Source organism: Convolutriloba macropyga, chromosome 6, assembly GCF_964194025.1.
Source record: "Convolutriloba macropyga chromosome 6, txConMacr16.3, whole genome shotgun sequence".
Taxonomy (NCBI): Eukaryota; Metazoa; Xenacoelomorpha; order Acoela; family Convolutidae; genus Convolutriloba; species Convolutriloba macropyga.
In genome coordinates this window covers 38,108,075-38,114,839 of record NC_134473.1, presented here as the reverse complement: position 1 = coordinate 38,114,839, position 6,765 = coordinate 38,108,075, and positions in this window count along the sequence as shown.

Here is a 6,765-nt window from a genome sequence, read left to right as displayed (position 1 = left end):
TCGCGAGGTCCGCAATTCGGGGTTTTCTCCGTAACGAGTAATCTGACCCCTTGTTTGTTTTAATCTGACCCCTTGCTTTATGCCGGGTTTTTCCAAGAGACCGAGATGCAAACTATTTGGCGGGAAACTTTTCTTTCCGAGGTTGAGGTCCAGACCCAAATTTTCGTCTGATCAGACTTTCCAGACGGAAATTCACCCTGATCAGACTTTCCAGACCCAAAATACCTCTGATCAGACTTTCCAGACACAAAAGTTCTCTGATCAGACTTTTCAGACCGAAGGTGTTCTGATCAGACCATCTTCAGGCCATGATCCAGACTCAAATTCAGACTATTGCCCCAGAACTTAATCAGACTATGATCAGACTCAAGTGCGCTCAAAGAGGTTATAATCAGACCCAGTTGCGCTCGAAGCATTTATGGTCAGACTCAGTTGCGCTTGCAGCCATTTATGATCAGACTGAAGTGCACTCGAAACCAGTTCTGATCAGACTCAAGTGCGCTCGAAATGTTCTGATCAGAGAAAAATCTCCTAGTTTTGCTATAATATATTCTTTTCACAAAACTGATGTTTGCAGTATTTAATTTTTCTAAGGAAAAATCAATTATAAAAGTATTGCTAAAAGATAAGAAACCCAACTGTTGAGAACAAATTTTATTTAGTGTACAGTTTATTGTATATTTCTGACTCAATGGATGAATTTAGACAGCTTTCCATATGAAACATTGTGTTCTCCAGTTGATCAACGTTTCTTCTGAAGGCGACCGGCCTCTGCTATCAGCTAGACTCCTTTTTTCTGATCTGATCTATCGGATTTATGATGGGTCTCTGATCAGAACGCTGCTTTGTGGCTGCCTCTTGGCAGAGCCAACATCCCTCAGTAAAAAAAAAACAAAAAAAAATTGAAAAAAAAAATTAATGCGCTCGAAATGGTCCCTGATCAGACTCAATTGTGTTCGAAAACATTTTTGATCAGACCCAAGTGCGCTCGAAGAGGTTATGATCAGACCCAATCGCCTCTAATCAGACAAAAGTGCGCTCGAAGAGGTTATGATCAGACCCAATTGCGCTCGAAGTCGGCTCTGATCAGACAAAAGTGCGCTCGAATCCGCCTATGATCAGACTTTTCAGACCAAATCGAACTCTGATCAGACCATCTCCAGACCATCGTCCAGACTGTAGTGCGCTCGAAATTCCTTCCAGCCCCTGTAATTTCGGTCTGGGAGCACAATGGTGTGCGCTCGACTGGGTCTGGTCATAAACCAATTTGGATCTGGACCTCAACCTGGGTTTGTGGGAATATGAGAGCCAATTTCATAAGTGTTAATTTAATTTCTCTCAATATCTTATAGACTGACGGAAAAACATTGAGCTTCATGATAAAAAAAGAAAGAAAAATTGATCCGAAAAAAGTTTACGGCGTCGGCAATAAGCCCTTTGCTTAACCTTATTTCGCAGACCTTTAAAATGTTCTTGAAGGTTATAGAAATGACAAAACGTTTGAAAACATTCGATTGAAACAGGGAAATAAATTATGGTTCCATTTGTATGTTATGTGATAAGATGATCCCTAGAAAAGGATATCTGAATTAGGGAACTTTTATGGAGCTGTTGGTCAACTTTTCCCCGAGACTTCAATGTAAAAAAGAGGAGCCGTGGTTAGGCCACCATGCATTATCAGTGCCTATGTTGTCATAGAGAAGCTCATTTTGTTTGAAAGTTTTACAGTTTCCAAATGACAATTTACGACTTACAAGTTTAAGTCTAAATTTAAAGCTCCAACACCACCACATTATGTACAAAGACACATGGCATTTATGGTTTTATGAGATCTCAAGCTCGCTTTCTCATACTCTCTCTCGCTCTTTCGCTAGCAAGCTGTCTGAACAATAAACTCACTGTTTAAAATGTCTCTTTACAGTCGTCCTCAAGCCGCCTGGCTCACATCGCCGAAAATTATAAAAAAGTTCTCAAAAAAAATTGTTCGATTACTTGATTTCGACCAATTCGCATTCGGACAATGTCTTTTTGGTCAGTGAAAATAGGAACAAAAATTTATTAAAAAAGTTAAAATTTTCGACTGTGCTAAACTATTTGCCAGAAAGCTCATTTGGATTCTAAATTTACTAGAAAAGTACTTTACTTAATAACTGAACAATAACTGTTAATTCAGAACTTTAATTTCTATAACTCAGAGATTAAGTTTGTCAATACCACGCGTTTGTCGCACGCTGGATTATGTCATTTGAGCTTCGATAGTTTGGGCTTAAAATATTCGGCTATGTGAAGCTTCGGCTGATGAGGATTGCAGGTGTGTAAAATGAGTATGGTGGTATTGTGGTGTAGTTGCTTTTCGTCACTTGTTCAACCAACTAGCTATACTCAATTTACTTCAGCTGCTCAAAGTGACTAACTTAAGTCAGCTGAGAGATTGCAGATCAAAGTTAATTTATTACCTGACTAGTTATAAAAGAGCCACGCACCGCTTTGCCGCCTTGCCACAACCACTACCAACTTACTAACTAACAAAACTACTCTCTCAAAATCAACTCTATCCAATTCAAGTCAGCTCAAGTCAACGTCACCAAAATATAGCCACTACCACTGCTCTTTCTATCATTGTTATAATCACAATGGCTAGATTGCTTTCAACCTGCTATAAAAATGATTAGGATGAAACTAGGCACCGCCGTCATCCGCCGAAATAGAGATCTATGATTGCAGATCATTTATAGCCAATAGTGGTTCTGTTTGGTCTTAAATTAAGACGGAATGTGTAGGTGGTGACATTATTAAATGATTTCGTTGGTAAAGAGAAATCAAACCGTTCAATTATTTCGCAAGACCAAATCCGAAATGTATATTTGCCAAAGTTTGGATCCAATATTGCCAAACATTTAAACTCAAAGCTTTGACCAATTGGAAACTGAAAGAAGATTTGATTGCGTGTCAGCCCTTTCCTGTATTTTGTCTTCAATTATTAAATTTTAATTGTCAAGTTCTAAACTAGCAAAACTATTCGGCCCTAGAATATCCGTTGTTGCGTCATCACCTAATTTGATCATGTTTCATCTCATTATATATCATATATCTCAAGGTCAGCTTGTCCACAAAAATACACTTCGTCCGTTTATAGGAACCCCAATTTTTTCTGTAATGAAAGATAGCGATTTTTTACTACTTTCCGAGTAAAACAAAATGATCAAAGCCCATGGTATAATCGTCACTTTGGTTTCCTCGCCATTTTTTTCATAAATTTTGTGTAGATTCTTAAAGGACGATCTTGCTTGTAGAGATCAACAAAATTGTACATTTACCGCCAGCTTAGCGGAGTTTTGAAAAACTAACGTGAAATTTAAAATTAATTTTTGAACAAAGATTTAGAATAAAGGAACAACAAAAAAACAGAGTTAGGTTTCATCGATTATGTTTTTAAAATTAAATCAAATAGGAAAGTCCGAAACAACGTTATTGTACGATGAAAGAATTGCACATAAACCTATGAAATTTGCATGTTTATTAACAGCCGCTGCAAATCCAATACATTAAGAAGGGAAAACAGCTATCTTAAATTTAACTGTTAAATCTAGCAACTTCAAAGGTGGCTCGGTAAAGTGCGTTTGCTCGCTCATCCACATTTTTGACTTAATTTTCAACCAAATGAGGAAGAGATAGGAAATGTCCAATAAATCATCTACTGTTCGAAAATATTTGACGCATAATTGAGTAAAATAATTGAAAATAATTGAGTAAAATTTTTAAAATAAATTCAAACCACTAAATGAATTAAATAGGGCTCCATAGAAAGCCGATGACATTAATGACACTACGAGACAATACAAAAAGAGAGAAAACACTAATTTTTGCAAAAATTCATTTTCTATTTTTTCTTTAAAAAAAATTAGTTACAGTGTCAAATGAGCATCACATAAAAACCAAAATAAACAAGTTTTATATAGAATGAAGATGCAAACAGCAGGAGCCATTTGAACTACGGGTCATTATCTGGAAGGATAAACCTGCTGATTTTTCCCCCACTTGAACATCAATAAGTCCTTTTATTAAGGGGACCGTGTGCAAAAAAAGAAAAAAAGGACAAAAATAATTTATCAGTATCAACAGGTCACAACTTTTTAAATAAAAAACATAGTATAAAAGTCGTAACACCAGTTGTTAAAACAAAAGAACATAAGTGTGAATAACAGTTGCTTCAATGGGCAGTGGATGCGACCTGTCGATAGTGAGAAATTGTTTAGGTTGAGAAAACGAAGAAAAAACAAAACCAAATTTGAAAATACACTATCATGGAAAACTAGTGAATTGCAAGTCATTAGAACCTATAGCTATCAATTGAAGTCATCGTAAATTTGGAAGAAATCTTTAGTCATCAAAAATAACGGATACATTTTGAATAAATATCGGTATGTTTAAAAAAAAAACGGCAAAATTTTAATTCCATAACGCTCTTGTCGACAACGGAAAAACAAACAGCCCTCATGTTAGTATTAGATGATTGTCTAAGCAGTATTTAGGTCTATACTTCCGGCGAACTTGTAGAAGCTGGTCTAAAGAAGCATCTTTGGTTCCATTTTTCCTTGAAAAAGGCCGAAATTTCAACATTTTATCAGAATAATTAGCTAGAGATGTAATACAAACACTCCATTAACGTAAGCACTCCTGTGCTTTTAAACTTCCAGAAAAAAACTTAGCAAAATCAGTGAAAAATTGAGAATAGTTAAAGAAAATGTAATTAAAGTTAGTGGAAATGTGATTATGTTCACGTCAAAGATTAAAAGCTCCCAAAATATAACAGCTCCGTCACTTTAAAAAAAATTATTTGATCAATTTGCGCTACATGGGTTTTCTTAATACCACTCACAACTTTTACTAAGGTGGTGTCGAATAAACGAAACAATGAGTTTTTTGTGGTATCAAAGCTTAACTGCTCAATAAATAAACGCTGACTATTTTTTACGTTGCCTGAAACACTTCAAATAATTAAAAATATTACAATAAGTTGTATTATGTACAATGTTGTCGGCAATTTTCATAACGCATTTTCCCACAATAATGTTTTCAAGCAAGAGATAAACTTTTTTTCAAAGCTTTCGTTTTCCAAAAGAAATCGTTAGACACGTAGAAAATTGATAGGCAGTCAAAATTTGGATAATCTTTAAGAAGCTTCCATGAACTTTTTTGCATCTAAAGGTCATTAAAGGTCTAATAAGTCTACAAAATATCTTGAAACCTTAAGACAAAAAACTAATTCTTTTTTGCTCACAAATATGAAGTAAAGGTATTTTCAAAGCATCAGATCCTTTTAAGGCACAGAAAAATAGAAACATATCTTGGTTGTTTTCTCAGAACAATAAATTACATAGATTGAGTTCTCAAAAATTTGTGCTACAGCTATAATATTGTATTCCATATACCAGATAAGATAAGTTGAAAATGAAGATAACTTGAATATTAAAAAAAAATCGAAATCAGTCTTTAATTCTCCTGAGCTGTGTTTGTACTGTAAAGTTTTCAATGATAAAAGAAAAATAAAATAACCTTTTTGTTTTGGACAACACTCAGTGTAACTTGTCTTATTTCTCAAATAACCCTAAAGGTCAAAAATGGAAGAAAATGAATTCGAAAATTTGCAGCTAAAGCTAATTTCCAGAAAGTTTTGTTCTGTCATAGATGCAATTTTAAAACAAAGAACTCTGAATTTTACCACAAACGTTTTTATGGAATGCCTTCAAAAACTTATGCTATCTAAAAGTTGATGAATTAAAAAGGTGGGAAAATATTTTTTCAGGAAAAGAAGTTACACACATTTTATATAAAAGTGACAAAAAGTTAAAATATGTTGTTCGGATAAAACAGCGAAGACGACAGAAACAATAGAAAAAAACATAAAGTAACTGAAGATTTTGAATCGCAAAATCAAAATTTTTTTTTCTATGCAACAGAGATAAATAGACCGCGATTATTAATTTAATATGCGAGTCACTTTTGACAGCATTTCTTGCAAATATCCTAACAGTAGCTCTGCGCACATTCATTATTGCAACTTCAATAGAAGTTGGAAAAAAATTATCATAGAAATACGAACCACAAAATTGATAGGATTTGTCACTAATTAAACAATATGAGACAAAAGTTGTGATAGAGTTTTCTTTTACGTTGATCGAAACACAAACAGCAGTTGTTGAGACGTGATAAATTTGCCATGAAATTATTTTGAAATTTGTTTCTTCTTAGCAGATAAATGAAAATATCGAGGAGCACGCGAAATCAGCGATCAGAGTTTTTAATTCAACTTATATATTTTTTCTGAACTTATCACTTAGAGAACGGATGATTTTGTTATTTTTTATGCAAAAAAAAGCAATTGGTTTCATTGAGAACTCAAAAAGCAATTGGTTTAATTGATGTGATGGAAAGGCGACATGTTCATTTGAACTCACCAAATTCCGAGAGCTGAAACAAATGCGGCAATTTGGGTGAAGACAAATAACCCATTTGAAGATAAAGAAATTTTTTGTTGGTCTCAGAAAAATTTCTCCGATTTCCAGATTTTTCTGGAAAAAGAAGTAAGGAAAAAATTTAACCAAAATAATGACTGCTTTCAAACATTATATTACTGTTATAATTATCTTTTCCTTCTTTTTGATTTTATAATTTCCTTCTTTTTAATCCCCAGGAGCTCATGGATTGAAGTTGAATTCCGGGATTCTTAAATTAAGCAAAGTTATGACGATCATCAAAGAAAAT